The sequence below is a fragment of the Poromitra crassiceps genome (genome assembly GCF_964638095.1).
Source record: "Poromitra crassiceps genome assembly, chromosome: 1".
NCBI classification, from domain to species: Eukaryota; Metazoa; Chordata; class Actinopteri; order Beryciformes; family Melamphaidae; genus Poromitra; species Poromitra crassiceps.
The window spans coordinates 71,017,962-71,028,630 of record NC_139623.1 but is presented as its reverse complement, the minus strand read 5'-3'; the positions used below and the strand labels follow the sequence as shown (position 1 = coordinate 71,028,630).

Below are 10,669 nucleotides of genomic sequence, written 5' to 3'. Positions count from 1 at the left end.
TAACATGTTACAGTTTGATACTCATGTACCACTACCCAACATGACAACCATCAAGCCGCTGGACTTGACTTGGGACTTGTGATTCTTGACTCGAGACTTGCCTGTCTTGACTTGGGACTCGATTCGGGGACTTGGGTGCAAAACTTGCGACTTGCAAAACTGACTTGGTCCCACCTCTGCTGTATGTATGTCTGTCCTTCACATTTCTCGAGAAGTGTCCAGCTACAGGAGCATCATCAGGTGCAGTGATATGTGTCTGAAGCAGCTACAGGAGCATCATCAGGTGCAGTGATATGTGTCTGAACCGTCCAGCTACAGGAGCATCATCAGGTGCAGTGATATGTGTCTGAAGCAGCTACAGGAGCATCATCAGGTGCAGTGATATGTGTCTGAACCGTCCAGCTACAGGAGCATCATCAGGTGCAGTGATATGTCTGCAGTGGATGCACCTGCATTTGACAGGTGAACATCATGATTCTGTTTGCCTGTAAAACACAAATTGGGAAAAATATCAACTCGAAGGAAAACTCTGCACATCTCTCTTGGGGCAGGTGCGTAGGACAAGGATATAATTCACACAAAAATAAAGAGAGTCCCGCACACTGTCCAAACTTGCAAAAATAAATTTAATTGTAACGTTTCGGTCTCAGACCTTTTTCAAACAAATGGTCATTTGTTTGAAAAAGGTCTGAGACCGAAACGTTACAATTAAATTTATTTTTGCAAGTTTGGACAGTGTGCGGGACTCTCTTTATTTTTGTGAAAAATATCAACTAAAATCACTTTACAGCAAAACTAGGTATTACTATCACTCTGACCATAAGACTGCCACTCTAAAATGAAAAATGTGATTATGCACTCTCAAAGAAATCCAGGGTGACTGAGCTTTCGCTAAAACAAGATGCTACTCTATGACTGACATCATCTGAAGTATCCCTGTATTTATAATGAGAATCTTACGTTTCTTTGGTGGCAACTACTGACGTACTGTATATTTGGTCCAGTGGGGCTGGTGGGTTAGGGCAATTCACCCTTGTGGGCATTGCATCCCATCCCAATCCTACAAGATAATGAAATAGACAGATTTGAGTGTCCCCAAGGGGAAATTCATTTTCAGTCTGTACATTGCAACAGGGAGAGAAAACACACACACACACACACTTATATTTGATTGTGATATTTATCAGTAAATTCATACACATCAGGTGGTCTCTTGAACTGACTAAGGTGAAAATGTGCACTGCAGGTCTGATGGTGCCGCTGAGCTTATCCTCATCAAAGATGTTTTCCTGAGATTCTGCACACCTACAAGGCAGCAGCATGTAGGCTGTTTATTTATTTGTTTGTTTGTTCTTTCCTTAATTCATTTAACTTGTAGGTGACATGACACTTTCAATATTCTGCTGAGAGAAACCTTGCTATTCTAACCAATATTTACCTGCAGCCAAGGTCTTTGGGGGAAACGATGGCAGGCATGTTGTTTACTGTCACTGTTTCTGAAGTTAATTGCCGAACATAGCTTTCTATTTTTCCACTTTGAATTCCCCTTCCCTGTCATGGTGTCCTCTGTTGTTGTTGTTGTTGTTGTTGTTGCGCTGTACACATGGATGTATTACAGTTTTTCACAATTGCTTAAACACATTTCGTGATAGACTACCTCACTTTCTCAAAACCCTAAACACAAATCTCAAAACTCACACACAAAATGCAAAATCCTACACTTCTCTTGCAAAAGCACACTTTGCCCTCAAAACAGTGTTAACTCTTCACTAAATGGTATTTTCTTTTCAAATGACAAACACATACATCATATGAGTAGACATTTCTAAGCACCCATTGAACACTGGTGTGCAGAATGGAAAACTATAGTATGAATGGAAAACACTATATGAATGCTTTATCAGTAGAATTATGCCTTTGCATGTTCAGTGTTACACTTTCACCTGTTGGATGTGTAAATATTACCATATAATGTTTTTACGTATACTCAAATAGAAAACAACACACAATAATTTAACAACAAATAATATTTTATTTGTCCCCAAAATGTGCAGTCTACTGTAAATCACAGCAAACAGGATGAAAACGGGATGAAATGAAAGAGATAACAGAAAATAGGCAATAAACAAAACAACTAGGCTGCAACCTGCCTTCATTGTTCTCCAAACAAACCAGGAGCTCATCTGTGACCCTTCTATAGCAAATTGCTGATTGCTAATTGCACAACAGCCTTTGGAGTTTAGAAATGTTATTGGCAGTGTGTTCTGTGTGAACACCAAGAGAGGGAATTCAGGAAGAGTGTGCAACATATAGAGAATTGTGTGTAGTGTTGTAAAAATGTGTGGTTTGGAATGGGAATCTGAGTCTAAAGCAGAAAATGTGCTTGGAGTTCAGCAGAATTGGTTTGGCAGTTGGTACATGAGTTTCAGGTTGTGCACATTGTGTCTGATGTTCCAATTAATGTGTTTAAACAATTGTGAAAAACTGTAAGAGGCTGATTTTAGAGGCCAAGGCCAAGGCCTAGGTGGCGCTACCGCAGCGCCATCTAGCGGCGGTTTCCAAAAAAGCATCACAGTGTCGACTCTTGCCTTCTTCAACCCTCTGACAGTCTGACCTCACTGGTTTATGGGATTTTTTTTCTTCTTTCAAATTGCACGAGTGACTTACTTTCATAAAATGGCAGTAATAAATCCATTGCGTTTAAAAAGACAGAATGCAAATGTTCAGCAGATCTCTTATCAATTAGTGCTGACAACAATGATTGAAATATATTATGATATTTCCCCCAAATCAATGCAGGCCTAGCTCTGATAGCCCATAGCCTAATGATGTTGCCTTCAAGTGCTTTCAAAAATAAACAAATAAAAGTAAATAGCCTACAGGTAAAAGTCGTAATTCTATGATACCCGATCACTGCAATATGAGGCATTTATATGGAGCAATTCTAGAGGGGGTTATTGACAGGGAAGCAATTTCGCATTTATTTTATATGCTAACCTTTAGGCATTTTTAGTAGGCTATAAATTAGAATTTGATTTCTAAAACAATCACCAAAAATATGTTGCTACCTGTTCAATGCTGTTCTTATTTTCGACTTTCATTCTCAGTAGGCTAAAGGAGCAGTACTATTTGAAGGAATCAGCGTGACTCGGGACATTTATAATGAACTGTTTAAGAACTTCCGTGCCCATGCCGTGCCCATGCAGTCATGGTCGCACTCTGACTACACTCTTCATACAGGCACAGTGACGTCACGTGACACTGACCTCGGGGGCGCGCGTGCCCTGTGGCGCGCGCCGCGAGTTGCCCTGGCCTGCACTGACTGTGTGAGTCCTTTCCAAAATAGACACCCCCCCTCTCTCCCTCCCTCCCTCCTCTCTCTCCCGGCACCCCCTCTCTCTTTCTCCGTCACGTAGTTTCCCCGTCCGCCTCTTCAGCAAGTCCGCACCGACTCCAGACCACCGGCAGCCCGGGAGTCGGTTAACGCAGGAATAAAACGGGGAACATCAACAAGGGACCGCGAGACTGTCCAGGGAAGGAAGGGGCCAGCCAGGCAGGAGACAAACCCCAAAACCTGAGGTGAGCTGTGTGTGTGTGTGTGTGTGTGTGTGTGTGTGTGTGTGTGTGCGTGTGTGTGTGTGTGTGTGTGCGTGCGTGCGTGTGTGTGTGTGCGTGCGTGTGTGTGTGTGCGCGCGCGTGTGTGTACGCGCGCGCGCGCGTGTGTGTGTGTGGTGCAGTGGGTGATACTGAAATGTGCGTCAGCTTCTTTACTGCACTGCTGGGAAAGTGGAAATCATCTCAAGAGCAGATAACAGACAAGCCCTTAAAGATAAACCCTTAAAGATAAGCCCTTAAAGATAAGCCCTTATCATACAGTCAATGGCCCTTATACGTTGTGACTGTGCACATTCCCCACGGGGCAGCTCAGAGCAGAGCAGGAGTCGTGCAGCATGGCAGCTGTGGGCTACTTTAAGCAGCACGTTGTGAGGACCCCCACCACCACCAGCACCAGCACTCTCCCCACTGACACTCTTCTCCTTTGAGTGTGTGTTGTGTGTTTGTAGAGACAGTACAGAGAGACATGTTAATTTACGATGCTTTCATTAACCATAAAGAGGCTGGGATTGTGTTGGTTTCATTATAGGACTATTTGGGACTACAGGGGGTGGGCCTGAGGAGGGACCAGCCCGGGTGGGACAGGGCAGTGTGGCATGTCTATATTAGGAAAGTGGCAGTGTCATTCTTTGGCTCTGTCTCCACTACTCTCCACAGCCGTGCAACAGAAGACTATCAAGTATAGTACAGAAACCGCCTTAAGCTGCGTTCACACCGACCTATTAAAGTTTTTCGCTGGCATCGAGTTTACATACAAAGTCAATGCAAACGAGCGATTGAGCGTATATTCGCCCGGGAGAAAAATCGCTGGGCGTCCGAGCGACAGAGACAGGGCGGAAGAAAGATGAAATATCCCAACTGGAGCGAAATTACGCTGGCATCAGTCGCTCGCTGTTCAACGCTGATTGGCTGCCGTGTGAGAGTGAGTCAAGGATCACACTGGCTTGGAACAAACCGCTGGTTTATTGTGTGGCAACAAACAGCATTGACAGCTCATTGACGGGCTGACAGCTGATATGAAGTGAAGTCTGTACTACCGGTATAGAGCTCGCGTTAGGAGCACGCTGATAGGCTTAGCTTGTAAACAACTACGGTGGCTCGTAGTGGACAAATATCATGACATTGCGTAACGTTATAGCCCCCAGATGTCCGTCAATTATTGTGCCTGTTGACGAGCGATTTAAACAGAGCGACAGAGCGATTCCAAAGGGTTAAATCGAGCGACAGAGAGAAAAATGAATATCTCGGTGTGAACACAGCTTTAGTCAAAATAGTAAATGATCTTAGGCTTGCTGCTGACTCAAACCAAGTGTCAATCCTCATCCTCTTGGATTTGAGTGCAGCATTCGACACAATCGACCATAATATTATTAATTCACCGTCTTGAGAAGTGGGTCGGTCTATCTGATTTTGTTTTAAGCCGGTTTCGGACCTACATTACCGGTAGATCATTCTTTGTTAGTCTAGGAGATTATGTGTCTGAAAAACATGATTTACCTTTTGGTGTAGCCCAAGGAAGCTGTCTTGGGCAACGGCGCTGGAAGCCCGGTGCGGTGGGTGCTGCAGCACCCCCTGGTGGCAAGAGATGACATTTTCGAAATTGTTGAATTTGGCTCGAGTGTACTGTGTTTCTGTGTTTCTCTGCATGAGTCTGTGATGTGTAGTGGATATCTTCTCTATAGACGATCTTTGCTCAACGCAGTGGTTCTTGGGTAAATATAGGATCCACACAATAGCTGTGTCCCATTTCAGGTGCTAGACCGTCTCGTTTCGCTCAACGTCTCAAGGCTGCGCACTCCCCTGACTGGTCCGCGGAGGACAGACCTCTGTAGACCGCAGCCGACGGAGGCCGTGGCTGCTGAATTGGGACACACAGCTAATGTGAAGCCTGCACTCCGGGAAATGCTGAAGTTTTGTTTACTTAGCCTCACGTTGAAACTAGTGTTTACATAGCTGTGTTTACTTTGTTCACGGAGTCGGAGACACGCTTTGTGAAGAGAAAGGGATACGAGATGACAAAAAAAAAAAAGAGAGAAGATGGGAGGAATAGCAGGTAGGCTATCACTGTCACCCTGATTCCTGAGGGTAAATTGAGTAATGCTGCAGAGAAGAGAAGATACTGAATAATGACATCACAACAGTATAATCCTAATGTTAATTTAAAATTAAAATTAAATATTCCTCTAAATATGGCTAAAAGTCCAAAAAACTTCAAATTTTCTTCGGAGTCCCTGCGTCAATGCACCCCCTACTTAAAAGTACTTCCAGCGCGGCTGCTTGGGCCTATTTTATTTGACCTGTATATGCTGCCGCTTGGTAAAATCATTAGCCAACACAATGTTAATATCCATAGCTACGCAGATGACACGCAACTTTATATTTCTATTGAGCCAAGTGACCCAGATTGCCTTCGTTCTTTGACTGCCTGTTTAGCCTCTATAAATCAGGTTTCAAGATTCAAGATTCAATACTTTATTGCCATGTCAACAGAGTTGATTGGAATTTGTTTCAGTGCAGCTCTAAAAAAACAGACATAAAAACAGACATAACAAATCACAGATTCAGACACAAAAGAGAATAAGAAAAGTGAAAAAAACACTACATAAAATATGAGAGAGGCTGAAATAGATAAATAAATAAAGTGCACAGTTTTACAAGCAGCATTTGTTCATAAAAGCAGTATCGAGCTGCCTATAAAGTGCAATTCAAGTTCAAGTTCAATTCAAGCCTACGGATTTAAGGTGCGAATGCAAAGAGGGTCAGAGTTCAGGAGGCGAACCGCTTCAGGATAAGTGCTGTTCCTGAGACGGGAGGTCCTGCACCTCAGAGACTGAAGCCTCCTACCTGAGGGCATGAGTTTAAAGAGAGAGCTAGCAGGGTGGGAGGGGTCGGCGATCACCCTCTGCATCTTGCGTTTGGTGCGTGTGGCATAGATGGAGGAAACGGATGGAAGGTCGTGGCCGGTGATTTTGGACGCTATGCGTACCACCCTTTCCAACCGTTTCCTCTCAAGGGCGGTAGTGTTGCCGTACCACACTGTGACTGAGAAGGTGAGTACGCTCTCCACAGTGGCTCTGTAAAAGTGAGCCATCGCCTCCCCAGACACACCAAACTTCTTGAGCTGCCTCAGAAAGTGAAGCCTCTGGTGGGCTTTGCTCACAATGTCAATCAGTGGATGAATGACATTTTTTTTAAATTGAATGAGGATAAAAGCGAGATCCTCCTACTTGGACCGAAATCAAAGAGGGATACCCTCTCCAGTAAGCTTGGGAACCTGGCTCACCAGATGAAATCCCAAGTTAAAAGTTTAGGTGTCATCTTGGATTCTGATTTATGTTTTAAGCCGCACTTTAGTAAAGTGACCCAGACAGCTTTCTTTCACCTTAGAAATGTTGCCAAAGTACGACCATTTCTACTAAAACAGGATGCTGAGAAACTAATTCATGCTTTTATTACTAGTAGGTTAGACTACTGTAATGCACTGTTTACTGGTCTCCCAAAAAAGTCTATAAAGAAACTTGAACTCATACAGAACTCGGCTGCTAGACTTTTAACTAGGACCAAGAAGAGAGAGCACATCACTCATCACTGTTTTAGCTGAACTACACTGGCTCCCCGTTCCTTTCAGAATTGATTTTAAAGTCGACTAGCACTAGCGCGAGCATCGGACACTGAAAACGAATTGAGAGGCGTGTTGTCATGCTACGCGAGTGGCATCCGCAGAGTACCAGGGAGCCAGCTGCTTCGTGCGGAGCGAGCGGACAATCCGATGCATAGGTGCTGCCCGCCCGCCTGGAATCTCCGAGGGGAGACCCCTGACAACCACGCTCTCATGCGCGCGCCATTCACGCTATTTCTGTAAATACGATATCCCTGGAATGCGCGTTTTAACGAGCCAGTTACATTTCTTTGCATTCTTAGATATTATAGTTTTTGTTTTTTGTTCATGTTTCATGCAATTGGCCAAGTTAGTAGTTAGTTTATGGGATAGAAATTCTGCCAGATGACAGGCACTAGGCGCCATTTTCTACTTCATTTGGAAGAGAAAATGATCCTGAAATGAAGATTTGATTGACAGCTGCCATGTCGTGATATGATTGGTTGAAATGGGGTAGAAATTTGATAGTACTAGGTGACGTCAGCAAACTGTAGATTGCTGTTATCAATGAAATCTTGAAAAATGAACTTTTGATGTGAAAAAGTGTGAAAAACGAAATAAATTATATTTTTGTGATTTTTTTTGGCATACATTATTAAATAGGTGCACTGCATACCCATGTATTTGAACTAAAATAAAATAAGTCATTTTTGGGTTCAGCTCGACTTTAAGGTCCTTTTAATGACTTACAAAGCACTAAATTGCACAGCACCTTCATACATTTCAGATTTTTTTTACACCTTACCAACCGCAAAGAGCCCTTAGGTCCTCCAATTCTGCTCTTTTATCTGTTCCAAAAGTACTTCACAAACATAGTGGGGAAACTGCTTTTATGCACTATGCACCACAACTATGGAACACCTTGCCCGACTACATTAAACAGGCAAGCTCCATGAACAGTGGAGCTTAAAACCTACCTTTATTGGAAGGCCTTTAACTAACCGCTTATTTTATTTTATTTTATTTAGTGTTTTATCTCCATGCAAGTTCTTAGTTTCTTTTAGTTCTATTTGAGCTTTTATTTTTATTTTTATTTATTTTTTATCTTTCTACTTCTATTTTAATTATTTTATCATTTTTATTGTGTTAACTTATTTTCATGTCTATAAATTGGTTTTAATGTATTCTCTTTTGCTATGGTTTGGTTTTATTTGCTCCTGTTTTAAATGTATTTTTCTTGCATGTCCAGCACTTTGAGCTGCATTCTATGTATGAAAGGTGCTATACAAATAAAGCTTATTATTATTATTATTATTATCATACACTCCAAGTGATTAAACAGCAGCGGACAATTAAAGCCTTACCTAGAAGCAGACTACACAATGCACAGACATTTCTATAATAAAGTTAGGTGTTTAGTAGGCCTATTAGTATAGAGAATGAATAATCTCACTGATTCTGTTCAAAATGCTTTACAAACCTGATGATAAAGTTACATTTCACATAATGGAGGTTATGGCAGGCAGCAGGACAGTTTGTAGGATATTTTTGTACAATTCATCAATGACTGCCAGGTGGGAAAACACATAATAAAACAAAACTTCACACTAGTTATTGTGAAATGTGTCTGCTAAAGCTGTGTTCACACAGAGATATTTATTTTTCTCTCTGTCGCTCAATTCAACCCTTTGGAATCGCTCTGTCGCTCTGTTTAAATCGCTCGTCAACAGGCAGAATAATTGACGGACATCTGGGGGCTATAACGTAAATGTCACGCAATGTCATGATATTTGTCCACTACGAGCCACCGTAGTTGTTTACAAGCTAAGCCTATCAGCGTGCTCCTAACGCGAGCTCTATACCGGTAGTACAGACTTCACTTCATGTCAGCTGTCAGCCTGTCAATCAGCTGTCAATGCGGTTTGTTGCCACACAATAAACCAGCAGTTTGTTCCAAGCCAGTGTGATCCTTGACTCGCTCTCACATGGCAGCCAATCGGCGTTGAACAGCGAGCGACTGATGCCGGCGTAATTTCACTCGAGTTGAGATATTTCATCTCGGGCGACGAGCAAATTTTCTCCCTATCGCTCTGTCTCTGTCGCTCGGACGCCCAGCGATTTTTCTCCCGGGCAAACATACGCTCAATCGCTCGTTTGCATTGACTTTGTATGTAAACTCGATGCCAGCGAAAAACTTTAATAGGTGGGTGTGAACGCAGCTTAACACATTCACTGCCAGCCTTTTTTTTTTTACTGTAGGTAGCTTTTGCCAGAGGGTTTTTTTGAGGATTCTGGCTCATTTTACAAGAGCCAAGGATAATTTTCTGCTTGGAGTTTGTCAACACAAAGTTCACAAAAGTACTAATAGAATGTGTGCTTTCTCTGTCTAAAAGAGTTAGTTTGTAGAGTTAGTAGTTATGTAGATATTAGCCGTTGAGTACAGCATGGTTTCAGCGTCTGAGACAAAAAGCTGAGATAATCGCAGTTTTGTGAAATTCAATATCAAACAGTCACTTTAACCATTTATTTTTGGCATCAGTGAGACATCAGACATAAACAATATAGTTCTGAACAGTAATTTCCTCCATAGCAGCACCCGCACCCCCTCTCCTTACAACTCCTCCCTCCGTGGGCGTGTCTGGTGGATTTCAGCAGCGTTTGTCAGTCACAAGCCAGTCTCTCCTGCCTGTCTGAGCAGTGAGTAGCAGCCTCTCTCTGGCGGCCCCTCGTCGGCGAGCGTGGATGTGGCTTAATCCGTTCTTGGATTTTCGGTTGAGAGCTTTGACGAAGCCTTGTGTGACTCTGGCTTTATGCTGCGCGCTTCAAAGTGTGCTTTCCACCCAGTCCACCTTTGGAAGCCCCCACCGCCGTGCGCCCGTGTGAAAGGTTTTCGCCTACAGTATGAGAATGAGGCTCGTTCGCTTCTGGGTCCTCGGTTGAGCTCAGCTGGAATGCGTGCGTTTCTGGCCAAACAACACTCAATAGTCTGAGCACCGTCGCCACTCAGTGGGTCGGCGGAATGGATTGCACACGCCCGGCGGCTCTAACAGTATAATAGAAGATGCAAAAGGGCCAGATCAACGATCCACCGTCAAAAAAAAAAAAACGATTTTTTTGACGTATCCATACGTCGCTGGCAGGCAACGGTTGGATTCTGCTTGACGTATCAGTACGTCGTTGGCAGTTAACGTGTTAACAGAAGGCCTGCTTGAAGTGGTCACTGGAATGCAATCTGTTGATAACCGGCAACTTCCACCAAAGAAACAAGTGTCTGCATCTGTCTCTCTGCAGCCTGACTGAGTCATATCTTCTGCACTTTTGTTTATTTTATTCAGCTCACTCTCATTTCTGTCAGTGCAAAATGTAAATTCAAGTTAGAACAGCATCATTTCCAGTTACTTAAATACAAACTGAGCCTTCACCCCGATTGGCACGCAGGTTATAATTGTCCTCGTG

The 10,669-nt window shown here is 43.2% G+C and overlaps 1 protein-coding gene across 1 annotated transcript in view; it reads left to right on the top strand.

Annotated features, from left to right (window-relative positions):
• Positions 1-3,504: 3,504 nt before the first annotated feature.
• The window catches only part of coro6 (coronin 6), a 69,952-nt gene continuing 62,787 nt past the window's right edge, over positions 3,505-10,669 (top strand). The window contains exon 1 of the mRNA XM_083648040.1: positions 3,505-3,579. The gene's annotated coding sequence lies outside the window, so the exon portion shown is untranslated. The remainder of the gene's footprint in view (positions 3,580-10,669) is intronic.